General features: G+C 46.0%; 2 non-coding genes across 2 annotated transcripts; both read left to right on the top strand.

The window, feature by feature from the left end:
• Positions 1-18891: 18891 nt before the first annotated feature.
• Positions 18892-18963, top strand: TRNAD-GUC (transfer RNA aspartic acid (anticodon GUC)). Its single transcript has one exon. It is a non-coding gene; the product is annotated as a tRNA-Asp (tRNA).
• Positions 18964-21422: 2459 nt separating this feature from the next.
• On the top strand, positions 21423-21494 carry TRNAD-GUC (transfer RNA aspartic acid (anticodon GUC)). The gene has a single exon. It is a non-coding gene; the product is annotated as a tRNA-Asp (tRNA).
• The last annotated feature ends 356 nt before the right edge of the window (positions 21495-21850 follow it).

Here is a 21850-nt window from a genome sequence, read left to right on the forward strand (position 1 = left end):
GTACAAGCCAGTCACTTCTATTCTCTCCTTTCAGTATAGTCTTAAAAGGTGCGAAGTTGGTACAAAATGTAGTGGCGAGGTAAGTCCTTTAGTTGATTCCCTTTTGATGACAATCCAAATTTTCAACTAATTGTACTGGAAATAATAATGCCAAGGTCGCAGGTTCAATCCCCGTATGGTCCTGTTGCTTCTTTTCTCTCTTTTCAGCACAGTCTTAACATGAGCTGTTGCAACTTGCATACCTTGTCCCATAAGCACGTTGCATCTGGCTAAGGAAAGCAACTGATACAGGATTTAGGGCTTTTTGGAGCACATGCTTGCAGTTAGTCCTCCTTAGTATAGAGTAAACTCTTTACTCTGCGCTGTCCACCTCTGAATCTGTTGCGGATGGATAGTAATAAATACGTCTCGCAAGCCTGATTGCCTATGCCGGGAGATATGTTAAGATCTCTAACTAGCACTCGTCCTCTTTTTCACAAGCTGGGGCAAGCCCGGGGGTAGAGACCCTTTACCTTTTTAACGATACAGCTTGTCCATTAGTAGCTTTTTTGATGATGACAATACAAATTTTTGGGCAATTGTACGGGAAATAATAATGGCAAGGTCGCGAGTTCCATCCCGGTACAAGCCAGTCACTTCTATTCTCTCCTTTCAATACAGTCTTAAAATGTGCGTGAGCTTTTGCAGTGTACAAACCTTGCACCAGACACTCTTTAAATCTAACGAAAGTCACTGATACAGCTTTTAGGGCTTTCGGGAGCAGCCACACCCACAGCTAGTCCTCGTTAGTATAGTGGTGAGTATCCCCGCCTGTCACGCGGGAGACCGGGGCTCGATTCCCTGACGGGGAGGCCTTCCAGTAGTGCTTTTGATTGCTCTGCTGGATTTCCACCTTTGCAAATGAAACCCCAATACCCATTGTAAGAGTAAAATCCTTACTCTGCGCTTTCCAGCGGAAGGAAGTTGGTACAAAACGTAGTGGCGAGGTAAGTACTTTAGTTGATTCCCTTTTGATGACAATTACATGATTTTGCTATTTACATGACGAAAAGTCATGATTTTATTAAAGACACGGAGGCGAGTATTGCTTAACTCTTTCTTTACTGGATAAAATAGCCGCAAGAAAACATGAATAAAGGTACAAAGAGAAAAAATATATAGTATAACATGTGACTCCAACAACCAATCCCACAACAGACTGCTTCATAACGCCAAACTCCTCCTCCAAAACTTCCTCTTTCTTTGGCTGGCGAACGTGAAGAAACTTGGAACCAGCAGTCAGACACGAACGTCAAGGTCCCGAAATCCACATCTGGGAGAAACGTAGAACAAAGAAACATCCTGGAATCCACTTAGGCTGCAGAAGAAACAAGAAATAGTAGGCGATCCATGGGTTAATACCAGCGGACCAAACAGAAATATACGGCATAGGCAACAAATACAAAACTGACAATGAGGATACAGAACATCATACACAATCAAAGATGTAATGAAAAGAGAAATAATTAAACTGATCATATGAGTATGCACCCAACACTTACCCATACCAGAACCAATCATCGGGAGTGAACGAGGAAAAATCAGACGAAGGGAGGGAAGCAATACTCGCCTCCGTGTCTTTAATAAAATCATGACTTTTCGTCATGTAAATAGCAAAATCATGTAATTTTATGACAAGACACGGAGGCTCCTCTTGCAAGTTTAAAGCTGGGCAATAATCGAGGAGAACAGATGAGGATGACCCTCCGGATTCCGTAGAAGGAAGAGTGACGTTGGCAACAACCTGGGGTGGTCTATCGACATTTCCAACAGAGAAGGGAACCACGGTTGCGACCTCCATAGTGGCGCAATGATCACCAACTGAACCCCTTGACGTCTGACTTGAAGTAGGGTACGAGGGATCATGGAAAAGGGGGGAAACGCATAATGGAGGTTTCCCGTCCAATCCTGCGCGAACGCCTCTACTGCCACAGCTTCCGGGTCCGGACGCCAGCTGAAGAACCTCGGGAGCTGAGCGTTGAGTCTGGAGGCGAACAGGTCTGTACATAAAGGGCCCCAAAGAGAAGCGATAGAAAGGAACACCGTCGGATCCAATTTCCAGTCGCTGTAGTCCCGCAGGTATCGTGAGTACCAATCCGCTACCGTGTTGTGCAGACCCGGTAAGTATTCGGCCTGGATGGTAATGTTCCTGAGAAGACAGTGGTGCCAGAAATCCAACGCCAGAATCGCCAATGCCTTGGAATGGGTACCCCCCATGTGGTTGATGTATCGGACTGCCGAGACATTGTCCATCCGGAGTCTGATACAAACATTGGCGCAATCTTTCGAAAAACTGCGAACAGCAAACGATCCTGCCAGAAGTTCCAAACAATTGATATGGAGCCTGGTTTCCCCTGGAGACCAACTGCCTCCCGTAGTGAATCCCTCGCAATGAGCACCCCAACCATGAAGGCTGGCATCCGAGTCTATGGTGAACTCCGGTTGCGGACCCATAATGGCTCTGCCATTCCACGCTTCCAGGTTCTTGATCCACCATCGCAATTCGTCCCGTGTGTCCGAGTCCAAGGAAATGAGATCTGCGTAAGAAGCCCCTTCGCGGAGGTGAGCTATCTTCAGACGTTGAAGAGCTCGATAGTGCAACGGGGCAGGAAAGATCGCCTGGATCGATGATGTTAACAATCCCATGATCCTGGCAAGGTAACAAATAGAAATGAAAGGGCGGTTGAGAGCCCGGGTCAATTCCTTGCGAATAGTACGGATCTTGGCAGAGGGTAGACTGAGGGACCCTGATTCCGCGTCCACTAGGAAACCCAGAAATTCCATCCTGTGGGCAGGCGTCATACATGACTTCTCCTCGTTGATGAGGAAGCCCAAATCCACCAGAAGGGTAATTGTCAACTGAAGGTGCAACAACAACGTCTGCTGGTCCTGGGCCATGATCAGGAGATCGTCCAGGTAGATGATAAGCCTTACTCCTTGCATACGAAGCCAAGCCACCACAGGCCGTAGCAGTTTGGTTAAGCACCACGGAGCTGATGAAAGCCCAAAAGGAAGACATGTAAAACGCCATCTCCGTGCCTTCCAAAAGAACTGGAGCAGGTCCCGCGACGTTTCTGCCATGGGTACAGTGAGATACGTGTCTTGTAAGTCCAACTTCACCATCCAGTCGTTTGGTAAAAGTAAGTCTCGAAGGAGATGGATTCCTTCCATCTTGAAATGTCTGTAACGAACTAAAGCGTTTAGTGACCTGAGATTGATCACTGGACGAAAGCCGCCTCCCTTCTTTTGAACCAGAAATATGTTGCTTACATAACCTGGCGACTCTGCGTTGGCGAGTTCTATAGCACCTTTCTCCCATAAATTTGACAATTCTGTCTCTATCAAAATCTGGTCTTGAGGGGAGAACATAATAGGAGACGGAAGAACAGGCTGGTACGGAATATCTATCAACTCTATTTCGTAACCCCGAACACAATTGAGGACCCACACGTCTGCCGTGAGATTTTCCCAAGCAGGGAAAAAATGACGGAGACGACCTCCCACCAGAAGACGGGAAGAAGGGATGGTTATATGTGTACTCACCATAGGGACGTCGCTGTGCTCTTCCCGAACCTCGTGAGCGCCATGGTCTGGCTCTTGACGGGAAAAATGGTGAAACCTGTCTGTACTGTCGGAAGTTGTCCATCCTGGTAGGAGGGGGTTGAGAGAAAGAGCCTCTGGAAGTTCGTGATGAACTAAAGGTGTTACGGCCGGCCAGACGGCCCCTGAATCTGCCGGCCCTGGTGGAAACCCGATTGTCGAAGACACGTCTCAGGATTGGGCCTTATCTAACGCAGTGAAAGCCCCTACAAACCTCCCAAGTTCTTTTATGAAAGAATCTCCAAACAATAGCCCCTGAGCATCCTTGCCCGATTCAGTAAGGGCAAGGTTAACCAACTTAGGCTCCACTTTTAAGAGAATGGCTTTACGCCTCTCAATACAAAATGAGGTGTTAACGTTGCCCGCAATACATATAGCCCTCTGGATCCAGCCTAAGAGGGTATCCGGGTCAACGGCCTCACCCTTGTCTTTGGCAGTAGCCGCCAATTCAAACAATTTGGCCAAAGGACCAAAAATATCTAGGTGCTTGTCTTGACAAGACTTGAGGGCAGCCTCTAAGCCCTTTCTGGGGTTCCACCCTGACTTAGATAAGTATTGAACCATTTTAGGGTCCACCACAGGAGTCTCACAGACCTTGTTAGGTACAATAGGTCGTGGACATTCAGCCCGGAGCTTTTGTCTAGCAGTTTTACTAAGTGGTCGCCTGACCCATTTCTCGAGGTATTGGGCGATATGATCCGCCGGAACCCATTCAGCTGATCTAGGGTGATGGAGATCCTCGGGATCGAAAAGGGAATCACACTGGGGATCCAGAATACCCTCCGTGGTCGAGGAAACGTGAGAGACCTTTTGGTCCTCGAGAGTGGGGGATGCTAGCCCCGAGGAACGTAAAGGTTCCTCATCCAAAACCTCATCCTCGGCCGAGGACACATCCGACACAGACCAGACCTCCTCTGCGGAGTCAAGCTCCGAATCCGAAACGTCGATGAGTGCCTTTGCGCACTTCCACCGCCGCACCCGTTCTGCCTGGCGCGGAAAGGCTCGTTTGCGTGCTGAAATCACGCCATCTTGGGCGGCATGTACATCGCCAGTCATATAATTTCTGGAGGTCGGAGGATTAAGATGCTTACGTTTAGCAAGCGCCTTCCTAGGTGCTGATAACGTGGGAGGGGCTGAGGAATGATGGTCAGGTGGTAAACTAGAAGTATGTTGAGGTACATTTTGATGAGAGGATTTTAGGGCCTGAGAAATTGAGTGAGACAATGTGGAGGTCATGGAGCCCATGGCTGCCAAAATGGCCTCTGAGACAGACTTTTGAAAGTCCATGTGGAGGCCTGCCCCTGAAGAGGATTCACCTCCTTCCATACTCATAGGTGAAACATTAGCAGTAACTTCCCCAGTAGGGGTTAAATTTTTGGTTGCCTGAGCAGGCATATCACTAGAAGTTTTATGCATGACTGAACAGGTGCTTAGAAGATAAGAACCTATGTGAAGAAAAAACTAACCTACTAAAATAAACTTACCCCTGCCTGGAAAAAACTGTGAAAAAAGTAATAAAACGCGGTACTGCAAGACAAAGACAGGTTCACCAGGGTGTAAGAGATGCTGATAGGTAGAAACGCCTGAAAACGATCAGAAAACGCTAACACGGCCGTCACAGCAGGCTTCGTGAGGAAGAAAAACGAAGCCACAATATGAAGAAACGGCGGACTCGCACATGCGCAGAAGAACGCGTAACACGTCCATTGCCGGAATGGCAGAGAAAAAAACCCCCCGCGAACATCCGAAAAACGGAACGGAGCCGTCGGGTTCGCGTCTAAGAGGGACACAACTCAAACAAACTAAAGTCCAAGGCAGAACCAAACTCAAAAGCACAACGAACTGACAATAAGGAGAGAGTAACACTGGAGGTAGGAAACACTACATACGAAAGAGGGGTCAGCCGAAGGAGAAATAAGCAATAGAGCAAAATAAGAAAATACACATATCGAAGAATTATATAAAAAAAAATCAAATATATATGGTAAAATATGAGAGAATGCACTGGCAATACTTATCTTTCCAGTGAGCAGCAAAGAAAGAGGAAGTTTTGGAGGAGGAGTTTGGCGTTATGAAGCAGTCTGTTGTGGGATTGATTGTTGGAGTCACATGTTATACTATATATTTTTTCTCTTTGTACCTTTATTCATTTTTTCTTGCTGCTATTTTATCCAGTAAAGAAAGAGTTAAGCAATAGGAGCCTCCGTGTCTTGTCATAAAATCCAAATTTTCAAGCAATTGTACTGGAAATAATAATGCCAAGGTCGCAGGTTCAATCCCCGTATGGTCCTGTTGCTTCTTTTCTCTCTTTTCAGCACAGTCTTAACATGAGCTGTTGCAACGTGCAAACCTTGTCCCGTACGCACGTCGTATCTGGCTAAGGAAAGCTACTGATAATGGATTTAGGGCTTTTTGGAGCACGTGCTTGCAGTTAGTCTGCGCTTTCCAGCGGACGGAAGTTGGTACAAAACGTAGTGGCGAGTTAAGTCCTTTAGTTGATTCCCTTTTGATGACAATCCAAATTTTCAAGCAATTGTACTGGAAATAATAATGCCAAGGTCGCAGGTTCAATCCCCGTATGGTCCTGTTGCTTCTTTTCTCTCTTTTCAGCACAGTCTTAACATGAGCTGTTGCAACGTGCAAACCTTGTCCCGTACGCACGTCGTATCTGGCTAAGGAAAGCTACTGATACAGGATTTAGCGCTTTTTGGAGCACGTGCTTGTAGTTAGTCCTCCTTAGTATAGAGTAAACTTCTTACTCTGTGCTGTCTACCTCTGAATCTGTTGCGGATGGATAGTATTAAATACGTCTCGCAAGCCTAATTGCCTATGCCGGGAGATATGGTAAGGTATCTCTAACTAGCACTCGTCCTCTTTTTCACAAGCTGGGGCAAGCCCGGGGGTAGAGACTCTTTACCTTTTTAACGATACAGCTTGTCCATTAGTAGCTTTTTTGATGATGACAATACAAATTTTTGGCGCAATTGTACGGGAAATAATAATGGCAAGGTCGCGAGTTCCATCCCGGTACAAGCCAGTCACTTCTATTCTCTCCTTTCAGTACAGTCTTAAAAGGTGCGAAGTTGGTACAAAACGTAGTGGCGAGGTAAGTCCTTTAGTTGATTCCCTTTTGATGACAATCCAAATTTTCAAGCAATTGTACTGGAAATAATAATGGCAAGGTCGCGAGTTCCATCCCGGTACAAGCCAGTCGCTTCTATTCTCTCCTTTCAGTACAGTCTTAAAAGGTGCGTGAGCTTTTGCAGTGTACAAATCTTGCACCACACACTCTTTAAATCTGTCTAACGAAAATCACTGATACAGGTTTTGTGGCTTTCGGGAGCGGCCACACCCACTGCTAGTCCTCGTTAGTATAGTGGTGAGTATCCCTGCCGGTCACGTGGGAGTTCGATTCCCTGACGGGGAGGCCTTCTGTGCTGTCTTCTGTACTGTTCTCATATTTATTTAACTGTCCACCATATTATCGGTTCTTCCATCACCATATTGTTTCTATGTATGGTCGTTTTGCTGCCATCTGCTGGCCAGAATTTGTATGCTGCACGCCTCTGTTCTTGTTAATAAAGCTTTTCTTTGCTGGGTGTGTTTTCAGGAGCCTGGGTCCATGTCACTTCCTGCAACCCTTGTGTGAGGGATCTGCTTTCTGTGTGACTGGACATTCATCACTCGGGCTCGTAAGGCATCAGTTTTTTGACCAGCAGTTAGCCTCAGGAAAGATATCAACAGACAACACCAAGGTCATTTCAGTATTATACCAATGTTTGTATTTTGGGTCAAATAAACCTACATTGATTCAAATCACTGTGTCTACGTGTATCCGTCTAACCTGAGCTTTTGCCGGTCCTGTCTGCTCCACTGCTTGGACACGAAGGTAGGAAAGTCACACAGCCACTACCAGTTACACCTTCATTCGCCTTCATGTGGAGACAGAACAGTCAAAAAACTGCCTTAGTGACCAGTACCACACTCAGGAATCTCCCTAGCAACAGGCCCACGTGCAGCAAATCTGCCCAGCCACTGAACATGTCTGGACAAGCCTAGGGGAATCAACGTGCATCCGCAGTATCTACTCCCTCGCCTGGAAGTCCTCCACAACTCCAAAAACCCAGCAATTCACTCAAAACACCTTAGGAAGCTTATCAAGTGCCCTATAGGAACCGTGCAGCAATTTTCAGCCCCCAATTCAAAAGTTTATTTTCTTAAAGAGATAGCGCACCTTAAATCAAAATGGCCGAAAAGGACCTTGCTCAGTTCCCCAGTGATAAAACAAAGCAAATGCAACCTGATAATGATAATTATGAAGAGCAGGAAGCAGAACCCACGCTTCCAGCAGACCAAGACGCACGACCAAGACGCTCTCTTAAACCGACGATAAAGGTCATTGAAAACTATCACACCATGAAAGATGAGCTATGTGATAACCTGGAAGAGCAATGGGAACGGGTTTCCTCCCTCATGTCAGGACTTAAATCCTCCTCAGGTGGTGCTGCCAGCTTACAAGGTATATAACATTTCTAAGAGACTCTAATATCGATGAAGCCTCATCAGAACTGAGCAAGGCAGAATCATTAGACAGAGAAAGAGACGCGATGGTGCAGGATGTTAAAGATAAAGCGGAACTCCATATCTCTCATATGCAGGAAACTAGATCACACAGATCAAATTCATCTAAACATTCCTCCCGGTCATACAGATCATCGCGCTCTAGAAGCTCAGCCATGAGTGACAGAATAATAGAGGCCCGCATAAATGCAGAACAATCCAAGGCGAGACGTACCTTCATTGAGAAAACAGCTCTTGCAAAGGCAGAAGCAGAAGCTCGGATAAAGATTTTTGAATCAGAGATGGATGAGGAAATTGTGTTAGCCAAAGTAAGAATACTTGAGCAAGCATTGAGCCAAGGTCTTGATCCAGTCTGCTCGCTACCACAGGAAATGGACGATCCAGTCGATCGCACCAGTGACTATGTGCTGAAACAGTTACCCGTGCCACCCCTTATTTCCAGTACTGTACAAGTCGATAACACTGAAACCTCCGAACCAGCTTTACCTACGGTGCTAGTGCCACCCACAGCACCCGAGCAAGCTAATAACTGTCACCCGGGTGTGCCCACTCAAGGACAGTTATTACAGCAAGATCAGGTGCTTTCTGGCCTACCTCCACAGCTCAAGCAGCAGTCATCAGAATCTACAGAGGCTAAACCACGGCTCAACCCTGCAGCAACATCATTCTACCCGGTAGCGTCTCACCCTTTCACGCCAAGCAACCCATACGCCCCAGGGGCATCACAAGTTGTCATGGCAACAAGCAGTGAGAAATCAGATATGTCTGAGTTCGCCAGGTTTATGGTGAGCAGAGAGCTAATCAACACCAGTCTTTCAAAGTTCGATGACCGTGCAGAGAGCTATAGAGCCTGGAAAGCAACCTTCAAAGCCGCCATTGCCAACCTCAACCTAACCGTAGAGCAAGAACTTGACCTCATGATCAAATGGTTGGGCCCAGGCTCTACAAATCGTATCAAGAGCCTCAGAACTGTCTATGTGGGACAAGCAGAAGCAGGTCTCGCTGCCGCCTGGCAGAGACTTGAACGGACCTTTGGTAGTGCAGAAGCGATAGAGAAGGCCCTATTCCAGAGACTGCAAAACATCCCAAAGATCAATCTCAAGGAAGTCCATAAGCTTCAGGACTTAAGTGATCTGCTCATGGAACTGGAGCTAGCCAAAAGAGACCCTCGTTTGACTGGGCTGTGCTACCTGGATACAGCGCATGGAGTGAACCCAATTGTTGTGAAGCTACCATACGGTCTGCAAGAGAAGTGGGCAGCGTCGGTCTCAAGGTACAAAAGAGCACATGACGTCACCTTTCCCCCATTTATTCATTTCTGTAGGTTCATCGATGAACAGTCCCAGATGAGGAATGACCCCAGCCTTGACTTCCTGGGGTCCAACACTATAGCCTCAGCGACGTCATCATCAGGGTTTGAAAGTGTCATGCATAAACACAGAGACTTTAAGAGCAGCGTGAGCGTTAGAAAGACTAACCTACCATCACCTGCAGTACCCACGGGAAAACAGTACACTACCTCATTAGGAAACAAGTCCTTCAATCGTGAATGTCCCATTCATAAAAAAACCACACTCACTGAACAAATGCAGAGGGTTTAGATCCAAAACCATACAGGAGCGCAAGAAAGTCCTCACCGAGCTTGGGGTATGTTTCAGATGCTGCGCTTCATTGGAGCACATGGCCAAGGACTGTAAATCTGCCATCAAGTGTGAAGAGTGTCATAGCGAAAGACATGCCTCAGCTATGCACCCAACCCCACTCGCCAGGGACTCACCGGCTGCAGTCGCCATTAGCCCCGCTCCAAGTCATGGCGGGGAGCCCCAGAATCACGCCAACACCGCCACAGCTGTTTCCTGCTCATGCTTGGAAGTATGTGGGGAGAGTCAGAGTGAGAAATGTTGTGCCCGACTATGCCTAATCAAGGTTTACCCAGACGGACAACCAGAAAAGGCAGTAAGAATGTATGCCATCATCGACGACCAAAGTAACCGGTCCCTAGCGGGACCTAAATTCTTTGAAGCCTTTGGAATCAAAGGATCATCAGAACCCTACACCTTAAACACCTGCTCGGGCCGCATAGAGACTAGCGGCAGAAGGACACAAGGATTCATTGCTTCTCCTATCAATGGGGATACCGAAATACCCCTACCGACGCTGATCGAATGCGACCAAATACCCAACCATAGGGATGAGATTCCTACCCCAGAAGTTGCATTTCACCAACCACACCTAAGGCACCTAGCCAGCCTTATCCCACCTATGGACATCAACGCCGAGATTGTACTCCTGCTCGGCAGAGACAATCTAAGGGTACACAAGGTGCGTCAACAATGTAATGGTCCCGACTATGCACCATACGCCCAGAGACTGGACTTGGGATGGGTAGTCATAGGGAACGTATGCTTAGATCAACCAGGAATTGACTCCTTCAAGACTTATGTGCGTGGAGATGGACGCACAACTTGCATTAAGCCGTGTCCTCATCACTATGAGGTGAAAGAGAAGTCTCCAGACCTCATACAGCCACCTGACATAATTTCTCCCTTCTTTGCCGAAGACTTGGGGAGATCAGTCTTTCACACAACCAAGAACGACGATAAAGTAGCCTTGTCAGTAGAGGACAGAGAATTTGTCAAGATAATGGACAGAGAGTCCTTTAAAGACGAAACCGATCACTGGGTTTCTCCATTACCCTTCCGAGCTACCAGGCTAAGACTCCCTAACAATCTGGAACAAGCTCTGTCTAGATTTAACTCTCTTCAGCGTACCATGAACAGCAAGCCTGAAATGAGAAAACACATTGTCGCCTTTATGGATAAAATATTCCGTAACAACCACGCAGAAACAGCTCCATCCTTAAGGAAGAACGAAGAGTGCTGGTACTTGCCTTCATTCGGAGTGTATCATCAATGGAAACCTAATCAAATTAGGGTTGTTTTCGATTCAAGCGCCAAACATCAAGGTGTATCTCTAAATGATGTTCTTCTCACAGGTCCCAATCTGACAAATAACTTAGTAGGAGTGCTGATGAGGTTCAGGAAAGAGCCTGTCGCCATCACTGCCGACATTGAACAGATGTTCCACTGTTTCGTAGTCAGAGAGGACCACCGGAATTTCCTCAGGTTTCTGTGGTACAAGGACAATGACACCAATGCAAAGATGGTGGAGTATCGAATGAGGGTGCATGTATTTGGAAACAGCCCTTCACCTGCCGTAGCAACTTACGGCCTTCGGAGAACTGCATTAGAAGGAGAGTCCGAGTATGGAGCAGACGCGAGAGACTTTGTAGAAAAGGACTTCTACGTAGATGACGGACTCAAATCACTACCGACTGAAGAAGCGGCTATCAGTCTGCTCAAGAGGACTCAAAGAATGTTGTACCAAGCTAAACTTAGACTACACAAAATTGCTTCAAACAGCCTGGCCGTAATGAGAGCCTTCGAGTCAGGTGATCATGCACCTGGATTCAAGGACATTAACCTGGGACTGGACAGTCCACCTGTGCAGAGGATCTTGGGCCTCAGGTGGGATCTCTCGGCCGACTCCTTCGGTTTTCAAATAAGTTGTGCAGACAAGCCATTCACAAAACGTGGTGTCCTATCAGTGGTGAACAGCCTATTTGATCCGCTGGGATTTGTAGCGCCCATCACCATACAAGGTAGATCCCTACTGAGACAACTTTCTGAAACCGTCAAGGATTGGGATACCCCACTTCCTTCTGATAAAGAGCAAAAATGGGAAGCCTGGAAACAATGTTTGTGTGCCTTGGATGAGATCCACATCCCGAGATGCTATGTCAAAACCTCATCTACCTCTAGCATAAAGAAAGAACTCCACGTGTTCTCAGACGCCTCCACGGAAGCCATTGCAGCGGTTGCCTATCTGAAGGTGACAGAACTCAACAAACAAAGTCACATTGGATTCGTCTTTGGTAAGGCTAAGTTGGCTCCCAAGCCTGATCATACTATTCCCAGACTTGAACTCTGTGGGACTGTGTTAGCAGTGGAGATTGCAGACTTCATACAACAAGAACTGGGTGTCGACATAGAAGAGGTCCAGTATTACACGGACAGTAAGGTCGTTTTAGGTTACATTTATAATCGGACTAAACGATTTTATGTGTACGTCAGTAACCGCATAGAGAGAATCAGGAGGTCTTCAAAACCTGAACAATGGCACTATGTGCCATCCAACTTTAATCCAGCAGACCACGCCACTAGGCCGATGTCTATAGGTTCCTTTATTAACTCTTCTTGGCTTACAGGTCCGGAGTTTCTGTTGAGACAGAGGGACGAATGTGTACAGGAAGTTTTCAGCATCCAGGATCCGGATAATGATCCAGAAATCCGCGCTGAAGTTAGTGCATTAGTTACTGGAATAAAGCAAACCTCCAGCCTCGGTTGTCAGCGCTTCCAGCGTTTCTCCTGTTGGATGAGACTCGTCAGAACTATCGCTAGGTTAGTGCACATTGCGAGATGTTATCACAGTACTCAACAAGATAAGGATTGTCATGGCTGACACGTCTGTCATAAACCCCTCTCTGCTGAAGATATCTCTCATAGTGAGTCCCTCATAATACGCCATGTCCATCAGGAAGAATTCAACGTAGAATGGAAGTGCTTGTACAACAAACAGCGGATTCCAATAAAAGGCCCTCTTGCCAATTTAAATCCAGTTATGGACGGTTCTGGCTTGCTGAGAGTCGGTGGTCGTTTGAATCAAGCCCACCTAGGAGTTGCAGAACAAAATCCTCTCATCATTCCCAGCAAACATCATATCACTGTCTTGCTGATCCGACACCACCACGAAAAGGCTGAACACCAAGGCAGACAAATCTCTGAGGGCAGGTTACGGTCTGCAGGCCTTTGGATTATAGGTATGAAAAAACGTGTGGCCCAAATACTTCACGACTGCGTGCACTGTCGTAAAGCAAGAGGAAAACAACTATACCAACAAATGGCTGACTTGCCTGTGGATAGACTATGTACAGAGCCACCATTCACCTACGTTGGCCTAGACATTTTCGGGCCATGGATGGTGTCTGCACGCAGGACCCGTGGCGGTCACGCAAACAGTAAGCGTTGGGCTGTACTATTCACTTGCATGAGTGTGCGTGCCGTTCACATAGAGGTGATAGAATCCATGGACACATCCAGCCTTATTAATGCCTTAAGACGGTTCTTCGCAATCAGAGGACCAGCGAAACAGTTGAGGTCTGACCGCGGAGGAAACTTCATCAGAGCAAGTAAAGAACTGAACATCGATACCAAGCCCACTCAAGATCAGTTGGCAGAGAAAGGTTGCACTTGGATTTTAAATCCTCCTCATAGTTCCCACATGGGGGGCTCCTGGGAGAGGATGATCGGGATCTCACGCAGCATCTTGAATTCTATGTTAATGGGTGTAAACTCTTCAAGGCTCACACATGAGACCCTAGTCACCCTTCTCGCTGAAGTTTCAGCCATAATCAATTCAAGACCACTTGTGCCAGTGTCGATGGATCCTGAAACACCAACTGTACTGACTCCTGCTATTCTCCTTACCCAAAAAACGGAGGATACGCTAATACTTAGTAAAGAATTTACCCATGCGAACATCTACCAGAAACAATGGAAACGTGTACAATACCTAGCGGATTACTTCTGGAACAGGTGGCGAAAGGAGTATCTTGTGATTCTTCAAGGAAGAAGAAAATGGCAACACCACAAACCAAACTTGAAAGAAGGAGACCTCGTGTTGATGAAGGAGCAACAAACCGAACGGATTCACTGGCCTATGGGACTTATTACAAAGGTTTTTCCTAGCAAAGATGGCAGGGTCCGGAAGGTGGAGTTGACTATCTTCAGAAAGGGTGAGCATAAAACGTTTGCAAGGCCAATTAACGAACTTATTATGATACTACCCATCGAGAACATCCCTGCAGGATAAACAGAGCTGAACTTGAATTTTGTGGATCTTCTCCATTCCAAGTTTGAAACAGGACTATGTTGTAATGTTTCCTGTTTTATTCTAACATATTTGTTACAGGTTTGTTCCATATATTTTTTGGAAATTACTCATAGTGAAATTCCCTTGGGAATTTCAGACGGGGAGTGTGCTGTCTTCTGTACTGTTCTCATATTTATTTAACTGTCCACCATATTATCGGTTCTTCCATCACCATATTGTTTCTATGTATGGTCGTTTTGCTGCCATCTGCTGGCCAGAATTTGTATGCTGCACGCCTCTGTTCTTGTTAATAAAGCTTTCCTTTGCTGGGCGTGTTTTCAGGAGCCTGGGTCCATGTCACTTCCTGCAACCCTTGTGTGAGGGATCTGCTTTCTGTGTGACTGGACATTCATCACTCGGGCTCGTAAGGCATCAGTTTTTTGACCAGCAGTTAGCCTCAGGAAAGATATCAACAGACAACACCAAGGTCATTTCAGTATTATACCAATGTTTGTATTTTGGGTCAAATAAACCCACATTGATTCAAATCACCGTGTCTACGTGTATCCTTCTAACCTGAGCTTTTGCCGGTCCTGTCTGCTCCACTGCTTGGACACGAAGGTAGGAAAGTCACACAGCCACTACCAGTTACACCTTCATTCGCCTTCATGTGGAGACAGAATACCTTCCTTTAGTGCTTTTGATTGCTCTGCTGGATTTCCACCTTTGCAAATGAAACCCCAATACCGATTGTAAGAGTAAAATCCTTACTCTGCGCTTTCCAGCGGAAGGAAGTTGGTACAAAACGTAGTGGCGAGGTAAGTCCATTAGTTGATTCCCTTTTGATGACAATCCAAATTTTCAAGCAATTGTACTAGAAATAATAATGCCAAGGTCGCAGGTTCAATCCCCGTATGGTCCTGTTGCTTCTTTTCTCTCTTTTCAGCACAGTCTTAACATGAGCTGTTGCAACTTGCAAACCTTGTCCCGTACGCACGTTGCATCTGGCTAAAGAAAGCTACTGATACAGGATTTAGGGCTTTTTGGAGCACGTGCTTGCAGTTAGTCTGCGCTTTCCAGTGGAAGGAAGTTGGTACAAAACGTAGTGGCGAGGTAAGTCCTTTAGTTGATTCCCTTTTGATGACAATCCAAATTTTCAAGCAATTGTACTGGAAATAATAATGGCAAGGTCGCGAGTTCCATCCCGGTACAAGCCAGTCGCTTCTATTCTCTCCTTTCAGTACAGTCTTAAAAGGTGCGTGAGCTTTTGCAGTGTACAAACCTTGCACCACACACTCTTTAAATCTGTCTAACGAAAGTCACTGATACAGGTTTTTGGGGCTTTCGGGAGCGGACAAACCCACAGCTAGTCCTCGTTAGTATAGTGGTGAGTATCCCCGCCTGTCACACGCGAGACCGGGGTTCGATTTCCCGACAGCGAGTCCTTCCTTTAGCGCTTTTGATTGCTCTGCTGGATTTCCCCCTTTGCAAATGAAACCCAAATACCGATTGTAAGAGTAAAATCCTTACTCTGCGCTTTCCAGTGGAAGGAATTGGTACAAAACGTAGTGGCTAGGTAAGTCCTTTAGTTGATTCCCTTTTGGTGACAATCCAAATTTTCAAGCAATTGCACTGGAAATAATAATGCCAAGGTCGCAGCTTCAATCCCCGTATGGTCCTGTTGCTTCTTTTCTCTCTTTTCAGCACAGTCTTAACATGAGCTGTTGCAATGTGCAAACCTTGTCCCGTACGCATGTTGCATCTGGCTAAGGAAAGCTACTGATACAGGATTTAGGGCTTTTTGGAGCACGTGCTTGCAGTTAGTCTGCGCTTTCCAGCGGAAGGAAGTTGGTACAAAACGTAGTGGCGAGGTAAGTCCTTTAGTTGATTCCCTTTTGATGACAATCTAAATTTTCAAGCAATTGTAATGGAAATAATAATGCCAAGGTCGCAGGTTCAATCCCCGTATGGTCCTGTTGCTTCTTTTCTGATACAGGATTTAGGGCTTTTTGGAGCACGTGCTTGCAGTTAGTCCTCCTTAGTATAGAGTAAACTTCTTACTCTGCGCTGTCCACCTCTGAATCTGTTGCGCATGGATAGTATTAAATACGTCTCGCAAGCCTGATTGCCTATGGCGGGAGATATGGTAAGGTGTCTCTGACTAGCACTCGTCCTCTTTTTCACAAGCTGGGGCAAGCCCGGGGGTAGAGACCCTTTACCTTTTTAACGATACAGCTTGTCCATTAGTAGCTTTTTTGATGATGACAATACAAATTTTTGGGCACTTGTACGGGAAATAATAATGGCAAGGTCGTGAGTTCCATCCCGGTACAAGCCAGTCACTTCTATTCTCTCCTTTCAGTATAGTCTTAAAAGGTGTGAAGTTGGTACAAAATGTAGTGGCGAGGTAAGTCCTTTAGTTGATTCCCTTTTGATGACAATCCAAATTTTCAACTAATTGTACTGGAAATAATAATGCCAAGGTCGCAGGTTCAATCCCCGTATGGTCCTGTTGCTTCTTTTCTCTCTTTTCAGCACAGTCTTAACATGAGCTGTTGCAACTTGCATACCTTGTCCCATAAGCACGTTGCATCTGGCTAAGGAAAGCTACTGATACAGGATTTAGGGCTTTTTGGAGCACATGCTTGCAGTTAGTCCTCCTTAGTATAGAGTAAACTCTTTACTCTGCGCTGTCCACCTCTGAATCTGTTGCGGATGGATAGCATTAAATACGTCTCGCAAGCCTGATTGCCTATGCCGGGAGATATGGTAAGATCTCTAACTAGCACTCGTCCTCTTTTTCACAAGCTGGGGCAAGCCCGGGGGTAGAGACCCTTTACCTTTTTAACGATACAGCTTGTCCATTAGTAGCTTTTTTGATGATAACAATACAAATTTTTGGGCAATTGTACGGGAAATAATAATGGCAAGGTCGCGAGTTCCATCCCGGTACAAGCCAGTCACTTCTATTCTCTCCTTTCAGTACAGTCTTAAAAGGTGCGTGAGCTTTTGCAGTGTACAAACCTTGCACCAGACACTCTTTAAATCTGTCTAACGAAAGTCACTGATACAGGTTTTAGGGCTTTCGGGAGCAGCCGCACCCACAGCTAGTCCTCGTTAGTATAGTGGTGAGTATCCCCGCCTGTCACGCGGGAGACCGGGGTTCGATTTCACGACAGCGAGTCCTTCCTTTAGCGCTTTTGATTGCTCTGCTGGATTTCCCCCTTTGCAAATGAAACCCAAATACCGATTGTAAGAGTAAAATCCTTACTCTGCGCTTTCCAGTGGAAGGAATTGGTACAAAACGTAGTGGCTAGGTAAGTCCTTTAGTTGATTCCCTTTTGGTGACAATCCAAATTTTCAAGCAATTGTACTGGAAATAATAATGCCAAGGTCGCAGCTTCAATCCACGTATGGTCCTGTTGCTTCTTTTCTCTCTTTTCAGCACAGTCTTAACATGAGCTGTTGCAACGTGCAAACCTTGTCCTGTACGCACGTTGCATCTGGCTAAGGTAAGCTACTGATACAGGATTTAGGGCTTTTTGGAGCACGTGCTTGCAGTTAGTCTGCGCTTTCCAGCGGAAGGAAGTTGGCACAAAACGTAGTGGCGAGGTAAGTCCTTTAGTTGATTCCCTTTTGATGACAATCCAAATTTTCAAGCAATTGTAATGGAAATAATAATGCCAAGGTCGCAGGTTCAATCCCCGTATGGTCCTGTTGGTTCTTTTCTCTCTTTTCAGCACAGTCTTAACATGAGCTGTTGCAACGTGCAAACCTTGTCCTGTACGCACGTTGCATCTGGCTAAGGTAAGCTACTGATACAGGATTTAGGGCTTTTTGGAGCACGTGCTTGCAGTTAGTCTGCGCTTTCCAGCGGAAGGAAGTTGGCACAAAACGTAGTGGCGAGGTAAGTCCTTTAGTTGATTCCCTTTTGATGACAATCCAAATTTTCAAGTAATTGTAATGGAAATAATAATGCCAAGGTCGCAGGTTCAATCCCCGTATGGTCCTGTTGGTTCTTTTCTCTCTTTTCAGCACAGTCTTAACATGAGCTGTTGCAACGTGCAAACCTTGTCCTGTACGCACGTTGCATCTGGCTAAGGTAAGCTACTGATACAGGATTTAGGGCTGTTTGGAGCACGTGCTTGCAGTTAGTCTGCGCTTTCCAGCGGAAGGATGTTGGTACAAAACGTAGTGGCAAGGTAAGTCCTTTAGTTGATTCCCTTTTGATGACAATCCAAATTTCCAAGCAATTGTACTGGAAATAATAATGGCAAGGTCGCGAGTTCCATCCCGGTACAAGCCAGTCGCTTCTATTCTCTCCTTTCAGTACAGTCTTAAAAGGTGCGTGAGCTTTTGCAGTGTACAAACCTTGCACCACACACTCTTTAAATCTAACGAAAGTCACTGATACAGCTTTTAGGGCTTTCAGGAGCAATTGCACCCACAGTTAGTATAGTGGTGAGTATCCCTGCCTGTCACGCGAGAGACCGGGGTTCGATTCCTTTCTTGATGATGACAATACAAATTTTTGGGCAATTGTACGGGAAATAATAATGGCAAGGTCGCGAGTTCCATCCCGGTACAAGCCAGTCACTTCTATTCTCTCCTTTCAGTACAGTCTTAAAAGGTGCGTGAGCTTTTGCAGTGTACAAACCTTGCACCAGACACTCTTTAAATCTAACGAAAGTCACTGATACAGGTTTTAGGGCTTTCGGGAGCAGCCGCACCCACAGCTAGTCCTCGTTAGTATAGTGGTGAGTATCCCCGCCTGTCACGCGGGAGACCGGGGTTCGATTCCCTGACGGGGAGGCCTTCCATTAGTGCTTTTGATTGCTCTGCTGGATTTCCAGCTTTGCAAATGAAACCCCAATACCGATTGTAAGAGTAAAATCCTTACTCTGCGCTTTCCAGCAGAAGGAAGTTGGTACAAAACGTCGTGGCGAGGTAAGTCATTTAGATGATTCCCTTTTGATGACAATCCAAATTTTCAAGCAATTGTACTGGAAATAATAATGGCAAGGTCGCAGGTTCAATCCCCGTATGGTCCTGTTGCTTCTTTTCTCTCTTTTCAGCACAGTCTTAACATGAGCTGTTGCAACTTGCAAACCTTGTCCCATACGCACGTTGCATCTGGCTAAGGAAAGCTACTGCAACAGGATTTAGGGCTTTTTGGAGCACGTGCTTGCACTTAGTCCTCCTTAGTATAGAGTAAACTTCTTACTCTGCGCTGTCCACCTCTGAATCTGTTGCGGATGGATAGTAATAAATACGTCTCGCAAGCCTGATTGCCTATGGCGGGAGATATGGTAAGGTCTCTCTGACTAGCACTTGTCCTCTTTTTCACAAGCTGGGTCTTGCAAGCCTGATTGCCTATGGCGGGAGATATGGTAAGGTCTCTCTGACTAGCACTCATCCTCTTTTTCACAAGCTGGGGCAAGCCCGGGGGTAGAGACTCTTTACCTTTTTAACGATACATCTTGTCCATTAGTAGCTTTTTTGATGATGACAATACAAATTTTTAGGCAATTGTACGGGAAATAATAATGGCAAGGTCGTGAGTTCCATCCCGGTACAAGCCAGTCACTTCTATTCTCTCCTTTCAGTACAGTCTTAAAAGGTACGAAGTTGGTACAAAACGTAGTGGCGAGGTAAGTCCTTTAGTTGATTCCCTTTTGATGACAATCCAAATTTTCAAGCAATTGTACTGGAAATAATAATGGCAAGGTCGCGAGTTCCATCCTGATACAAGCCAGTCGCTTCTATTCTCTCCTTTCAGTACAGTCTTAAAAGGTGCGTGAGCTTTTGCAGTGTACAAACCTTGCACCACACACTCTTTAAATCTAACGAAAGTCACTGATACAGCTTTTAGGGCTTTCAGGAGCAATTGCACCCACAGCTAGTCCTCGTTAGTATAGTGGTGAGTATCCCCACCTGTCACGCTGGAGACCGGGGTTCGATTCCCTGACAGGGAGGCTTTCTTTTGATTGCTCTGCTGGAGTTCCACCTTTGCAAATGAAACCCCAATACCGATTGTAAGAGTAAAATAATTACTCTGCGTTTTCCAGCGGAAGGAAGTTGGTACAAAACGTAGTGGCGAGGTAAGTCCTTTAGTTGATTCCCTTTTGATGACAATCCAAATTTTCAAGCAATTGTACTGGAAATAATAATGCCAAGGTCACAGGTTCAATCCCCGTATGGTCCTGTTGCTTCTTTTCTCTCTTTTCAGCACAGTCTTAACATGAGCTGTTGCAACTTGCAAACCTTGTCCCATAGGCACATTGCATCTGGCTAAGGAAAGCTACTGATACAGGATTTAGGGCTTTTTGGAGCACGTGCTTGCAGTTAGTCTGCGCTTTCCAGCGGAAGGAAGTTGGTACAAAACGTAGTGGCGAGGTAAGTCCTTTAGTTGATTCCCTTTTGATGACAATGCAAATTTTCAAGCAATTGTACTGGAAATAATAATGCCAAGGTCGTAGGTTCAATCCCCGTATGGTCCTGTTGGTTCTTTTCTCTCTTTTCAGCACAGTCTTAACATGAGCTGTTGCAACGTGCAAACCTTGTCCCGTACGCACGTTGCATCTGGCTAAGGAAAGCTACTGCAACAGGATTTAGGGCTTTTTGGAGCACGTGCTTGCACTTAGTCCTCCTTAGTATAGAGTAAACTTCTTACTCTGCGCGGTCCACCTCTGAATCTGTTGCGGATGGATAGTAATAAATACGTCTCGCAAGCCTGATTGCCTATGGCGGGAGATATGGTAAGGTCTCTCTGACTAGCACTCGTCCTCTTTTTCACAAGCTGGGGCAAGCCCGGGGGTAGAGACCCTTTACCTTTTTAACGATACAGCTTGTCCATTAGTAGCTTTTTTGATGATGACAATACAAATTTTTGGCCAATTGTACGGGAAATAATAATGGCAAGGTCGCGGGTTCCATCCCGGTACTAGCCAGTCACTTCTATTCTCTCCTTTCAGTACAGTCTTAAAAGGTGCAAAGTTGGTACAAAACGTAGTGGCGAGGTAAGTCCTTTAGTTGATTCCCTTTTGATGACAATCCAAATTTTCAAGCAATTGTACTGGAAATAATAATGGCAAGGTCGCGAGTTCCATCCTGGTACAAGCCAGTCGCTTCTATTCTCTCCTTTCAGTACAGTCTTAAAAGGTGCGTGAGCTTTTGCAGTGTACAAACCTTGCACCACACACTCTTTAAATCTAACGAAAGTCACTGATACAGCTTTTAGGGCTTTCAGGAGCAATTGCACCCACAGCTAGTCCTCGTTAGTATAGTGGTGAGTATCCCCGCCTGTCACGCGGGAGACCGGGGTTCGATTCCCTGACGGGGAGGCTTTCTTTTAGCGCTTTTGATTGCTCTGCTGGAGTTCCACCTTTGCAAATGAAACCCCAATACCGATTGTAAGAGTAAAATAATTACTCTGCGCTTTCCAGCGGAAGGAAGTTGGTACAAAACGTAGTGGCGAGGTAAGTCCTTTAGTTGATTCCCTTTTGATGACAATCCAAATTTTCAAGCAATTGTACTGGAAATAATAATGCCAAGGTCGCAGGTTCAATCCCCGTATGGTCCTGTTGCTTCTTTTCTCTCTTTTCAGCACAGTCTTAACATGAGCTGTTGCAACTTGCAAACCTTGTCCCAGACGCACATTGCATCTGGCTAAGGAAAGCTACTGATACAGGATTTAGGG

Source organism: Sceloporus occidentalis, unplaced genomic scaffold (genome assembly GCF_023333645.1).
Source record: "Sceloporus occidentalis isolate IW3139 unplaced genomic scaffold, rSceOcc1.0.p SCAF_22, whole genome shotgun sequence".
Taxonomy (NCBI): Eukaryota; Metazoa; Chordata; class Lepidosauria; order Squamata; family Phrynosomatidae; genus Sceloporus; species Sceloporus occidentalis.